Source organism: Balaenoptera physalus (genome assembly GCF_965194825.1).
Source record: "Balaenoptera physalus genome assembly, chromosome: 2".
In the NCBI taxonomy this organism is placed as follows: Eukaryota; Metazoa; Chordata; class Mammalia; order Artiodactyla; family Balaenopteridae; genus Balaenoptera; species Balaenoptera physalus.
This window is the reverse complement of record NC_138883.1, coordinates 135,079,935-135,094,967: the sequence shown is the minus strand read 5'-3', so window position 1 is coordinate 135,094,967 and position 15,033 is coordinate 135,079,935. Positions and strand designations below refer to the sequence as shown.

General features: G+C 37.1%; 1 protein-coding gene across 16 annotated transcripts in view; it reads left to right on the top strand.

Moving 5' to 3' along the window:
• Positions 1 to 15,033, top strand: part of MCTP2 (multiple C2 and transmembrane domain containing 2) — a 259,511-nt gene that overhangs the window by 32,253 nt on the left and 212,225 nt on the right. For 5 of the 16 annotated variants that reach the window (XM_082449071.1, XM_082449073.1, XM_082449074.1 and 2 more), the window contains one exon: positions 4,422 to 4,515. The exons of 10 other annotated variants lie outside the window; for them this stretch is intronic. The gene's annotated coding sequence lies outside the window, so the exon portion shown is untranslated. Of the gene's footprint in view, positions 1 to 4,421; positions 4,516 to 10,286; positions 10,384 to 15,033 lie in introns of those variants that run through there. One more of the 16 variants, XM_082449072.1, reaches the window with a different exon arrangement.

Below are 15,033 nucleotides of genomic sequence, written 5' to 3'. Positions count from 1 at the left end.
CCATTTTTTGCTTTTACTTGTTTGTTGTTTTTGGTTGTTCTAGAAGATAGTTGGTTTAGTTTTGAGTGTGATGGTATGGGCATGGTCTTACGTTCATTTTTCTCTTTTTAATTCTTTAATTTGTTGTTATCACTTCTCTTTTTCTTGAGGAGGTCTTCCACCTTGCTTTTCCCCTTCACTGACTTTGTTTGTATAGACTGTAGGATTAACACCTCATTAAATACTGTCCCAGTTCTATTTCTGCATATTTGTAGTATGCATTACACACTACTTTGCTCCCTGCTGAACTCTTACTGTTAGATCATGAACTTCTTGTGGGAAGGTTTCTTGCCACTCGGATAAGAACCAACAGGCACTCAGGTAACATTCTATGTTGATTGAGTTGTAGGGGATAAGAAAGAGTAGAGTCAGTCTTGAAAAAATTATTTTAAAAAGACTCTAATTTATAATCTTTTGGTATGTAAGGTGTTCTTGGTAGTTTTTTTTAGGACTTAAGAGAAGCATATTTGCCAGCTTTTCAGTTCTGAATTGGGGATCAATTGGCAGAATGCTGTTATTGATATTATTGTTTAAGCTATTAGTATAAGGACTTTTCAATTGCTTATTAAATTAGTTACATCACTATGTGTTCTTCTTTTACTTCGTCACTTCTGAAGTGCCCATTGAAATGCCTCCTGTCGAAGCAGTTAGGCTTGTTTGGGCTTGGTTTCAAATTCTGCCAATTTTCAAACTCTCTTCAAATTCAGTTGTAAGCATAATTAATGTTTTAGACAGATAATAATATAGATTTATCCTTACAACTTTGGTTATCTTGGGTCATATCATTTCAGTGATCGTATTATAAAGATTTGGGCTTGGTTTCAAGTTCTACCAATTTTCAAGCTCTCATCAAATTCCATTGGAAGCATAATTAATATCTTAGGTAATAATATAGATTTATCCCTATAACTTTGAGTGTCTTGGGTCAAATCTTTTCAGTGACTGTTTATAAAGACTTACTGAAAACTGATGTCTCAGTATTAATTTTTGGTGTTTCTTATATAAGTACTCTCAAGTGGATATAGCAACTTTGATAAGGATTGAATTTATAAGGCTCACATGTGTATGATCATGCATTGCTATGGACAATTTCCTAGTATTTCGTGTTAGTTATTTCTCTAAGCACGTTTTCATATATATAGTTCCAAAGAAAATCTCACCTGAGTGTTTTCCAAAGAGCCCATTGTATTCCCAAGCCCACAGGCAAATTTTTATTATTCCAAGGACTTGAAGGCTCAGCTCTCAATATTCTGAAGAATATTATGTTATTCTCTGTCCTGGACATTTGTATTCCAACTCTGATATTTAACAGTGCTGTTTCAGAGTTTTAAATAAGAGGCGGGGTGGGGGGGAATGCCCAAAACAAATGGTTTCAACAGAGAAGATAGTTCAACTTTAAAGTGTTTCACTCATGCATCCATCTTTCTTACAAATTTTGTTCCAATCACCAGCTTTCTGCTAGCAGGGTAAAACAAGGGAGGGTGGGCAGGGACTGTACTAGTGGTTCCAACTTGTGGGGGTAGTGTGCCTGTTGAGGGCTTTTGAAAATATGTATGATGTTTTTGATTGTCAGAAGGATGAGGGGACATTGCCGGCATTTGAAGGTGAGGTATGGCATTAATAACTGCTATCCTGCAATGTGTAGAACAGTCCCATACAATGAAGAATTGTCCTGCTCCAAAGGCTAGTAATATCCCCCGTGCCACTGAGCTGTGCTGAACTAGATGAGCCTGTGTTTCAGTTCCCAGCACTGTGGACCTGAACAAGTTGCATTTTCCTCACCTGTAAAGTTGGAGTAAAAGTGCATATTGTATAAGATCATTGGGAACATTGCTGATGATGGAAGTAAAGCAGTGAACACAGGACCAGATACATAGTAGGAAGTAGCAAGGCATCATTGGCTCGAGTGGCTTTCCAGCCTACTCAGTGTAAAACCCAGGATCCTGGCAGTGACCTACAAGGACTTGGCCTGATCTGACCTACTCCCCTCTGAACTCATCTCCTGCAGTTCTCCTTCCTGCCTCTGCTCCAGTCACACGCTGGCCTCCTGTCTGTTTCTCCATTTCCCTGAGAGATCAGCCTGTCTCTGGACCTTCTGCACTTGTTCTTTCTTCTGTGTGGAAGGCTCTTCCTCTACATACATCGACTTGGCGCTCCTCCCTCACTTACTTCCTTTCGTTCTCTGCTCACTTTATCTGAAGGAGGCTTTCCTGATATAAGATATAAAAAATGGCAGCCTGGCTCTCAGCAGCCACCCCTTCTCTTCAGCTCTTGTTCTTTCCCTTACCATCACCCAACATACCAAATATTTTTTTGCTCATTGTCTATCTCTTTCAAGTAGAACATTTTTTTTCAAGATTTTCTTGATGTGGACCATTTTTTATAAAGTCTTTATTGAATTTGTTACAGTATTGCTTCTGTTTTATGTTTTGGTTTTTTGGCTGCGAGGCATGTGGGATCTTAGCTCCCTGACCAGGGATCGAACCCACACCCCCTGCATTGGAAGGCGAAGTCTTAACCACTGGACCACCAGGGAAGTCCCTAGAGCATACATTTTATGAAAGCAAGGACTCTGTTTTGTTCACTGATGAATCCCTAATGTAATATCCCCTAGTACGTAGATGCCAATAAATGTATATTGAATGAATGACTTATTAAAAATAACAAAGGAGAAGTTATGATTGGCTTGTGTACATATGCTGTGTGTGTGAGAGAGTGACTCTGTGTGTGTGTGTGTGTGTGTGTGTGTGTGTGTAATAAAGTTATACTTTCTAGTAAATAGTTTCTAACCCAGATGATGGAATTAATCATTTATGGGAATCTCTCCATCTAAACAATTTGAGAAACACTGAAAGAGATAACAGACACCAGGTTGTCTAAGATTCGAATTTCTCTACTCTCTACTCATTCAACTCTGTGATACTTCCTTCACTTTTAATTGAGGAAAGCATGTCCTTTTATTTTTATAAGAGACTGCTTTAAGGGTGTAATGATGTGATTATCTTGGAGTATGTGTTTTGAAATTGGTTGCAAAATTTCTAGAGGTCATCAATAATATTATCCATAGCATATTAGAATGATTGAGTTTTCTTATCTGCTTGGAGGAGGTATAATTGTTCTCTGGCTAGATGATATTTGCTGCTTCTGTTGATATAGGCATGGACTTGGGAAATGCTTTTTTAAGGGTTACGTTATTAAAAAAAAAACCACTGGCTTTATGTTTTGGGATTAGGGGAATGATAAACTGTGTGAGATGCTTATTTAAAAGATAGGTATTTGCATGTAAAATTTCCTTCGTGCAGTTGATAGGTCCAAATATTTCTCTGATAGGTTTTGTGAAAACATAAATTACCTTCTCTTATACCCAGTGTGTATTGTTAAGACTCATGAAATTATTTGTTGGATAATGCTTGATTTTCAAAACTGGGGTCTATAGCTGCATGACAGGTAATAAATATTCTGATAAGGGAATCAAGAAAGTGTGTGTGTGTGTGTGTGTGTGTGTGTGTGTGTGTATGTGTGTATTGGCAAGTGGTGGGGAGCAATTCAGTCAGCAAGTAAATATTCATTGAGCGCCGTAGCCAGAGAAACATGTACCTTTAGCATGAGTATTATATCGATTTACCTCTAAGTATGATCAAGTCTCTCAACTTGACCTATACCCCTCTTCTCCTTCAGCCCAATTTTTTGAAAATCAGTTAATCTGTTGCCTCCTTTTCTTCCTTTCCCACTTCCTTGTGAACCTTCCCCCTCATGCCACCAACACATGTCATACCAAGATTACCAGTAATCTCTCTTGCACCACATGGATGCTTTTAGGACTGATGTTAACTAGCCTGCAAGCAGCACTTGATGCTCTTAACCACTTCCTCTATAACACATTCTTCCTTTGTCTTCTCTGTTTCGGGTTCTATTTGTCATAAGGTAACACCACACTATTTGTTTCCTCTCTGACTATGTCATTTTAGTCTCCTCTGCAAGCTTATCCTGCTCTAACAGATTAAGTGCTGGAGTTGCTTAAGGCTCATCCCATTTTTCCATTTTGTACTCTTCTTGTCAATCTCATACATTGCTATGCTCCCAGTTGTCACTGGAATGTCAATCTCCAAAGTCTGTCTCTAGACCTGACCTCTCTCTTAGCTCCACAATCCTGTACCCAGATGACAACTTGGCTTCTCCAGCTGAACTTCTCAAACACAAAGAAGCCAAGACTGAGCTCTGGATTTCCCTTCAAAATCTGGACTTTTGAGTGAATGGCTCTAGTACACTTTAATTGGGCTGGACTCAATCCCGACATCTCCTCTTTCTCATCCCCTTTTGAGTCCTGTCAACTCAACATCATTACGGTTTCTCAATACCTGCCCACTTTTCTCTACTAATAGAACAAGAAGACAAAAAAATGAGAAGACAGCTCTAAACAACACAAACAGCTTCAACTGATTGACATATATAGAACCCGGAACTGCAGAACTGACTGTAAGCTGAGCCATAAAGAAAGCCCTCAATTGTAGAGGAATGAAAACATCAGGATTTTCTTTCTGATTTAATCATTAGGAATTAAGCTTAGAAATCAATAACATAAAGATAACTAGACAATCTCATTTTTTAAAGAAATTAAGCACTGTACCTCTAGAAAAACCTATGTATCTTAGAAAAACTTAATATAGAAATTAGGAAGTATTTTGCATTAAATGGTGATGATAATTTGACATAATACTTATGGGATGCAGCTAACTCAGTGCTTAAAGGTAACTTTATAACAAATGCATAAATAAGAGAAGAGTACAGTCTGAAAATCAGTATCTAATTTTCCATACCAAGAATTTAAATGAAGAAAAGAAACTTAAACCCAGAGGGTATAGGAAGAAGGAAAGAGTAAAATTAAGAACAGAAATCAATAAATCAATAAAGGAAAAGTTAGTTTTAGAAAGAATAAAAAACTAATAAACCCCTTGTAAGACTGATCAAGAAAATTAAGAGATAAAACATATTACCAGTAGACTATTACATATTGAATTGGAAACCCTGGTCAGTGCAGGAAGGAAAAATAGTTATTTCAGAAAAGATGAATCAAAATTTTCATCATTTGAAACTAATTTAGTGGCTTACACTGAAAACCAGAATTAATTATAATTTACAGACAAATTATTAGAGTTAATAAATTACCTCAACAAGATGGTTGGAATTAGAATCCATTTATAACAATATAAAACAATATAAAAACAATTGACTTAATTTTCTATATACAGCAGCTCACAATGAAAACATAATAAAAATGTCAATAACTTCAAAGCTATGAGTTACCTAGGAATTGAGTTAGCAAAATATGGGCAAGATGCTTATTATGAAAGTTTAAACAATATAACTGATGATTACTAAAGACTGTTTAAAGTTGTATAGATACCACATGATTCAGTGATCTTTCTCCCTGGTATTTACCTAAATGAGTTGAATACTTATGCCTGTGCAAAAACCTCACAAAGATGTTTATAGCCATAATTGCCAAAAATTGGAAGCAACCAAGATATTCTTCAATAGTTGAGTGGATAAACAAACTGTGGTATATCCACACAATGGAATATTATTCAGCAATAAAAATAAATGAGCTGTCTATCAAGCCACAAAAGGCATGGAGGAAAATTAAATGCATAAGTGCAAGAAGCCAGTCTGACAGTATGGTACTGGCACAGAAATGGAAATATAGATCAATGGAACAGGATAGAAAACCCAGAGATAAACCCACGCACATATGGTCACCTTATCTTTGATAAAGGAGGCAAGAATATACAGTGGAGAAAAAACAGCCTCTCCAATAAGTGGTGCTGGGAAAACTGGACAGCTACATGTAAAAGAATGAAATTAGAACACTCCCTAACACTATACACAAAAATAAACTCAAAATGGATTAAAGACCTAAGTGTAAGGCCAGACAGTATTAAACTCTTACAGGAAAACATAGGCAGAACACTCCACGACATAAATCACAGGAAGATCCTTTTTGACCCACCTCCTAGAGAAATTGAAATAAAAACAAAAATAAACAAATGGGACCTAATGAAACTTAAAAGCTTTTGCACAGCAAAGGAAACCGTAAGCAAGATTAAAGACAACCCTCAGAATGGGAGAAAATATTTGCAAATGAAGCAACTGGCAAAGGATTAATCTCCAAAATTTACAAGCAGCTCATGCAGCTCAATATCAAAAAACCAAACAAACCAATCCAAAAAAGGGCAGAAGACCTAAATAGACATTTCTCCAAAGAACATATACAGATTGCCCACAAGCACATGAAAGAATGCTCAACATCATTAATCATTAGAGAAATGCAAATCAAAACTACAGTGAGATATCATCTCACACCGGTTAAAATGGCCATCATCAAAAAATCTACAAACAATAAATGCAGGAGAGGGTGTGGAGAAAAGGGAACCCTCTTGCACTGTTGGTGGGAATGTAAATTGATACAGCCACTATGGAGAACAGTATGGAGGTTCCTTAAAAAATTAAGAATAGAGCTACCATACGACCCAGCAATCCCACTACTGGACATGTACCCTGAGAAAACCATAATTCAAAAAGAGTCATGTACCACCATGTTCATTGCAGCTCTCTTTACAATAGCCAGGAACTGGAAGCAACCTAAGTGTCCATCAACAGATGAATGGATAAAGAAGATGTGGCAGATATATACAATGGAGTATTACTCAGCCATAAAAAGAAACAAAATTGAGTTATTTGTAGTGAGGTGGATGGACCTCACATCTGTCATACAGAGTGAAGTAAGTCAGAAAGAAGAAAACAAATACCATATGCTAACACATATATATGGAATCTAAGAAAAAAAATGGTCATGAAGATCCTAGGGGCAAGACGGGAATAAAGATACAGACCTACTAGAGAATGTACTTGAGGATATGGGGAGGGGGAAGGGTAAGCTGGGACAAAGTGAGAGAGTGGCATGGACATATATACACTACCAAATGTAAAATAGATAGCTAGCGGGAAGGAGCCTCATAGCACAGGGATATCAGCTTGGTGCTTTGTGACCACCTAGAGGGGTGGGATAGGGAAGGTGGGAGGGAGGGAGATGCAAGAGAGAAGAGATATGGGGATATATGTATATGTATAACTGATTCACTTTGTTATAAAGCAGAAACTAACACACCATTGTAAAGCAATTATACTCCAATAAAGATGTTAAAAAAATAAATAAAAATAAAAAAACAAAGCCACACTAAAAAAAATAAATAAAAGAAGCCAGTCTGAGAAGGCTATGTAAAGTGTATTTCCAACTATATGACATTCTGGAAAAGACAAAACTAGGGACAGTGAAAAGATCAATGATTGCCAGGGTGGGGGAGAAGAGGGGAGGGAAGAATGGGTAGGTGGAACACAGGGGATTTTTAGAACAGTTGAGACAATTCTGTATGATACTGTGATGGGAGGCACATGACATTATACATTTGTCCAAGCTCATAAAACTGTACAACAGAAAAGTGAATGCTAAGGTAAATTATGGACTTTAGTTAATAATAATGTGTCAATAATGGTTTGTCCATTGTAACCACATTAATGCTAGATCTTAACAATTGGTGATACTGTGTATAGGGAGGAAGAGGAGATACGAGGGAACTCTGTACTTTTGCAGTTACTCTGTATACTAAAATTGCTCTAAAGATTAAAGTCTATTCCAAAAAAATATATAGAAAGTAACCATATTCATGGCTAGGAAGAGAATGATATCATGAAGCTGTTCTTAGATTAATTTGTAAGAAAATTGCCAAACAAAATCTCCACTGCTTTTATTTGGGGGTGGGGATATTAGACAAATGGATTCTAAAATTTACATGGAAGAACAAAGAAGAAAAGAAATTGATCTGAAAGACTACAACAAGGTGGGGGGCTTACCCAAATAGATTTCAAGACTTACTACAAACCTATAGGAATGAATTATTATGAGATATTGGCACAGGTATAGATAAGCAAGTAGAGACCTTATTTATGGAAATTATATACCTGATAGAGATGGACTTGTAGGTCACTGAGAGTTAGGATAGGTCTTTTCAATAAAAGATGCTTTGAAGTTTGATTATCCATATGGATAAAAAATAAAATATCATCCCCACCTTAAACCATAAGCAAACAATTCAGGATAAAGATTGTGAAAAGCAAAACTTTAGAGCTTTTCCAAGAAGTTATATTAGAATGTATGTGTGACCTTGAGGGTTTTAAAACCATACCCCGTAGATATATGCCACACACAAAAACACAACCTCCAAGGAAAAATATTTATAAATTCAGCTCACCAAGTTTTTTTATACATGTGAATCTTGGTACCGTAATAATAAAGTTTTTTTTTTTTTGAAGGCTAGATATTGGGTGAAAAGTTCTGTAACAAAAAATACTTAGAAAGCATTATTATTAGAATGTTTAAAGTACCATTTCAAATAAATAAGAAAAACTTCAAAGCTATCACTTAAGAGAATAATGGATCCCCTTTCACAATTTCAGTTTGGCAAATGTTAAAAAATCTTGCAATACTAGGTGCAGGCAAAGATGTTGCACAGTAGGAAATTATTGGCTGACGTTGGGTGTATTAATTAATATACCTACTTTGAAGGGCAATTTGGCAATACCTCATGAGTCAACTTTAGGATCCATATAACCTACAAACCAACAATTCAACTCTGAGATATGGTGTTTCTCATTGGGACCTTACTGGTAATTTGGGCAGGGTAAGCCTCTCTTCTGGGGTATCATTCATAACCCACTGTGTGTGAGTTATGCCCCCTATACCATGGTCATTCAAACATCCAAACATTCTTCAAACATTTCTAATCACTTCTAGTGGGGCAGTCCATGGCTGATTGAAAACTCTGGGAGAAATGGACTTATGCATCAGAAGACACATCTAAGAATCTTCTTTAAAGCTTTGTGTAACTCTGTAGTTGTAAAATATAGTAAGCATCTTAAGTATCCATCTGCAAGGAAATTAAATACAATGTAGCATCTTCTGACAATGGAAATAGGATATGACTGTTAAAATGAGGTTAATAAAGCTACATTTATCATTGTGGATAAAATTCTTGAAGGAGATGTTGATTTAAAAGTATGGCTTGGACTTCCCTGGTGGCACAGTGGTTAAGAATCCACCTACCAATGCAGGGGACACAGGTTCAAGCCCTGGTCCGGGAAGATCCCACATGCCGCGGAGCAACTAAGCCCGTGTGCCACAACTACTGAGCCTGTGCTCTAGAGCCCGTGAGCCACAACTGCTGAGCCCATGTGCTGCAGCTACTGAAGCCCGCACACCTAGAGCCCGTGCTCTGCAACAAAGATAAGCCACCACAATGAGAAGCCTGCTCACTGCAACGAAGAGTAGCCCCCGCTCACCGCAACTAGAGAAAGCCCGCTTGCAGCAATGAAGACCCAACGCAGCCAAAAAATAAATAAATAAATTTATAAAAAAAAGTAATAAAAGCATAGCTCAAGGATGTATTATACAATGTGGAGAATATAGTCAATATTTTGTAGTAACTGTAAATGGAAAGTGACCTTTAAAAATTGTATGAAATATTTTAAAAATTTAAAAAAAGGATAGAGGAAGATTATTGTTTCCCTCAGGTACCTCTGAGTTGACATTATAAAATAATTATGCATTACTGTAAAAAGAAAAATAAGAGCATCGGGTAATATACCACTTATATAAATCTCGCAATAAATAAAGTTTATAATTATGAAAAATAGTACGGTATTATATATCCCTGAATAACATCTCACAAAATAACTGCATGTGATAAATATAATTTTAGAATAGTGGTTACTTCTGTCAGGGCATGATGGGAAAGTCAGAAAGAAGCACAAAGGAAATGTAATTGCTGTTAAGTTTTTATTATACCAGCACCTGTGTGTTATAAAAGTTTCTATATATATTCATAGGGCGAAATGTTTTTTAGAAAGTAACCAAAGAAAACTAAGTGTAAAAAAATAACAAGAGTGGAAGTAGAAATACATAACCAAGGCTGAGAAAGTTTGAGTGGAGTTATTAGGTCCAGAGATCTAAAAATGGTTATGAACTAAGGTATATAAGCAATGTCAGGGTGAAATCAATAAAACAGTAAATAAACAGACCAATCAATGAAATAAACTCTTTAGATCAAGAAAAGGCAGGAAAGATTAGAGAAGACCTCAGGGTAGGAGTTATAATGTTCAAACCCCCTTATTTAGTATTTATTTAACGTTTGCAGAGCAGTTTGATGGATATGATCTCACTGGATCCTAACAAAGAATATGGCAATAAAACAAGAGACATCAAATGAGGAGGGACTGGTACTTGACATGGTGGTGAGCTACTTCTTAGCTTATTAAATTGACTTAATTTCTCTAAATGCAATTAAAGTGAAAAAGAGTGCTGAAGAAATTTACATTTATGAAATCTAAGAGTCAGTGTTCATACTGACTATAGAGAATTCTGTAGCTTCCAGAAATGATGAGTACCTAGTAATCATTGTATCCTTCTCTCCCCTCTCTCTCCCACTTTTCATGGGATAAAGGTAAATCCCCAAATTACAGAATGTTACTTAGGCCATCCATCCCTGCCAGAACTCTAGACAGAGATACTTTGATTAAAGAGAGATGGTAGAAACCCTTGGAAGGACCAAGGCCCGCATGGTCTCTGTGTTCCCTGTTAACACTGAGTTGTCTTTCAGGATGTTCAACACCAGGCTGGCCCAGCTTTTTCTGCCAGAGCACCACCTGCCCCCTCAAGTTGAGTTATTCCTTCTTAGCTGTTGTGTTTCTGGTTCCTCTTGAATGTTTCTGGATGGGCAGACACCACTCACAGTTAAGCCTGGCGCATAGAATACCACTGATTTAATTGACCATTTCTCATCTCATTTCCTTCCTACCCTCCTTGCAGACCCATCTGTTTATTGTTAGGTTGAGCTGCCTGTCTTTTCATGCTTATATTAAAAAAATTTTAATGCTATAATGAGATTTCACTTATTCTTTCTTTTTAGTCTTTTTTTTTTTTTTTAAGATCTGGTTTGTTTTCTTTCCGTTACTCTTACTAAGGAATGAATCAGAATCATTTAGAATATTTCATTTCTTCCAAATCTGTCCATTTTGGCAACTTATGTTAAAGCATTGATGTTCTTATTAACATTTCTGTGTCAGGGATTCCTATGACTGCCCCCAGGTCAGGTGGCTCTCTAGAAGGACTCAGCATTTTGTCATACTCTTAGCTATGATTTCCTGTAGGGAAAGGATACACAGCAAAATCAATGAAGGGAAAAGTGCATAGGAGGGTCTGGAGGAAACTGGATGTAAGCTTCCAAGAGTCCTCTCCCAGTGGAGTCACTTAGGACAGGCTTGATTCCTCTAGTGGGGAGGTGTGACAGCACCTGTGAAATGTTGTCTACCAGGGAAGCTCATTAGAGAGATTTTTGAAGTAGATTTGTGCTGGGAAATGGTCACATAGGCCCCCTCTGCCTAGTGTGTATTTCATTTCCAGACTCTTAGAAGGGAAGCGGGTATTTAGCATAAGACAAATTCTTTGCATACACGGTTTAGGAACAATGAGCCGCTCTTGTCACTTAGTTTGGTGGGGGAAACCTTCCAACTCCAAGTTCCTTCCAGATGCCAACCAAGGAATAACCTTGCAAACAGGCCTTTTATAAGCTAGCTACTTATGCTTTTCTGTGCAATTTCTTTATTCTTTTGGAATGGAATGTTAACTCAGGGCTCATTTAAAAATCATGTATACCTTTTCTTAAACTCATTCTGGTCATTTCAGGGCAAGATAGTAACTGTGGATATGCTGTCAGAGATGGAATTAAAGTGAAAGTACATGTATCTGATGCTTCAGAAACCCTAGCCCCTTCCTCTCCTTTCCTCTAATCCTCTCCAAGCACAGCCTATGAATTAGGAGTGATTGATAAATAGGTAAGAAATTCTGAGTTGTTTTATTTTATTTTTTTCTGTAGATGAGATTTTTTTTAAGAGACCAGTAGTGTGGCCAGGTATGGCATTAACCAGAGGAGACAGAACCTACTTCTCTATTAATGCATTTTGTTTCTTTCCAAGAACATATGTAGTGGGACTTAAAAATGCATCTAGTCCTTTTGGTTGATCCTAATTTTGGAGGGATTTCTGTCTCCATGATATATATTTTTAATAGATGTCTGGTATATGGAATGATCTCCCTTCCCTCAATTGGTTCACAAATTTAGTAACAAGTTGGATGATAGATTGGGAGGCTGTATTTTAGAAGCAAAAAACCAAATTGACTGTAAAAGCAGAGAATCGTCTGTCCTTTATATGGAACTGATCTTGAGAGACCTTTCCCTAATGATAGTCTCCTTTAGATAAGGGTGGGGGGGATTATTTCTGCTACAAGCACAATTAAATATACCCAGGTGTACAGACTCTTACCCTGTTCTATCAGAATACTGAGTAATCCTTTTTAGAATTTTATTTGCCTTTGTCTTTTCCCATAAGCTTACACCATCAGATTTTCACTTTTATTGAATTTAGTTTAGATATTTCCCCCCCCCACCCCTATTTTAACAGAATGTGGTAGGAAATTTTCTTTCTACTGGTAAGAAAAAAGATATTGTGGTTAACTAAAAGATGTCTCAGTAATGACACATTCTGACTCATAATAACTACATGCTGCTTTGTCATTGGAATTGATATTTAGATTGTGAAAACAAACCCTTTTCATCACATTTACACTAAAGGAGAACATTGAGAAGCACAATTTGAGTTAATATTACTGAATAGCTCTGATACACGTAATGATAACTTATGCTGTTGTCATTCTCAGAACCTCTTTCCTTTCTTGAGTTTCTCATTCAGATAGGGGTTGTGGTCCAGGTTCAATCAGAAACTTTTGAGCTGAAATTTAAAAGGTTTGTTATTTTTCCATTTGGCCAGTTGCTAGCAGCCAGCTGGGGAGGGATGATGTCTGGGTTAAAACCATAATAAATGAAGCTTCCATTAGGCTCCTTGGCTTGGGGCTGTTTCCTGTAAAGACCTTGTCCTGCCTTTAGTAGTTTGAAGAAACAGAATACTTATTTTCGTTCAATAAATGAAAGCTGAAATTTATCAGGTAGGGTAGCATAGGTGTGTTGTTTTACGAAGAGATTCTGCTTCTAGTGCTGATGGCTTGCAGAGTGTGGGTTATATTTTAACGTGTGGCCCTTTGGGTGTTTATGACAATAACCTATGAACTTTTGTCATTGTAGAAAATGGAACAGATATGTTTGTTTGTTTTTAAGTATCCTTTGAGATGAAGAAAACTCAGTACATTTTAATACTTAGATAGTTGGATTTTCCTCACTGTCATTTTCTTCAAACCTTAGATTTGTAAGTTTCCTTTATTCTGAAGAATGCATTGTGAATTGGAGGGATGACGTTTTCGAGCATCAAAGAGACCACAGTCTAACAGTGTATTAACTTTATGTATACCCTTAAGATTACTTTTTTCTTCCTGGGCACATATCTTTTGTGTTGATATGTTTGCAGTTCTGTACACCTGGCAATGCACACTTGGGGAAATTGGTTAAAATGCTTTTGCAAAACTTATTAAAAGAATTCTGGTTCCAGGTAAAATTGAATAAAACCACTCCAACCTTTTTTCCCCCAATGAATACAAACATGAAACTGGATAAAATGCCAGTTGAAGCTAGTTGAGTTCTCTGAAAAGTAAATATCAGCATGTAGACTAAGGAAGAATACTAGAATGAAATACCACTGAACTAGAGATGGGCTTACAATTTTTTTTCTCTGCTAATTCCACAGCTTGAATTCAATGCAGTCCAAAATCCTGAAGTCAGTATTGGAACACAGACAGAAATCCAGGAGACCCTTCTAGTTTTGGCTCAAGGAGTAGAAAATGGAAGCCCTAAAGCTCTGAGAGAAGGGAGAAATCTCCCATCTCTTTTGTCTCCTTTTTCTTGGTTTTGTCATGCCCCAGCCCCCTGGCAATCTTGTGGCAGAGTCAGTAGCAGCAGAAACAGCTGGCAGTGGGAAACTGCAGGAGCCAATGAGTGAAGGGAACATTCTGTCTATCTGGTAAAGCTATAGTTATGAAAGGCAGGGCTAAACCATTGCTTGTTCCCCCCCCCCACCCCCTCTCGATCCTCCTGCTACTCTGGTGCAGTCATAGAAGTGGGTTGTTGCTGATTGGAGGAGTGACAAAGGATGTTCCAGGGTACCAGAAAGTATCAGTGGAGACAGGTGAGAAGGAGGGGCTTGGGAAATGATCCCATGAATCTGTGAACTCCTAGACTCACTACAATCTGCACATGCTTGGATCTCATCCTTATTAGCATACCAAGGGCTTTGAGGATGGAATTAATGAATAGAACCGGAGTCCCAGACTGATCTCTACATAGTGCACACCCAGTCTAAATCTGAATGGCCCTGCATAGCTTTTGTAAATGGAACTGATATTGGAATTACAGCCCATAGAGGTGGGTTGGAATTAATGGCCAGAAGCTAACCAAATCAAGTCCCTGATAAAAAAATATCAACATTCACCATAGATTTAAACAAGGCACGTTCCATATGGGTGTATGAAGTACTACAAAAATCTCAGATCACATGGGAAAAGACAACAGATAACAATGAAAGGATGACTTTAAAACAACTATTGTAAAAGTGCTCAAATGAATAATCTTAAATACTGAAATAAAAGTTAGAATAGGAAGTAATCAGTAAAGAAATAGGAAATATGAAGTAAACCAAATGGAAATTTTAGAATTAAAAAATACAATAGCCTCTCTACCCTGCACCCCCCACACCAAAAAGGAAAAAAAAAACCCTCGCTGTATGGAATCAGTAACAGAATGGAGGTGACAGAGGAAAGGATCAGCAAACTTGAAAATAAGTCAATAGAAATTATCCATTGTTAATAAAGGAGAGGAACAATATTGAAGAGACCCTGGAACTGTTGGAGAATAACAAAAAGGCATAATGTTTGTATGATTG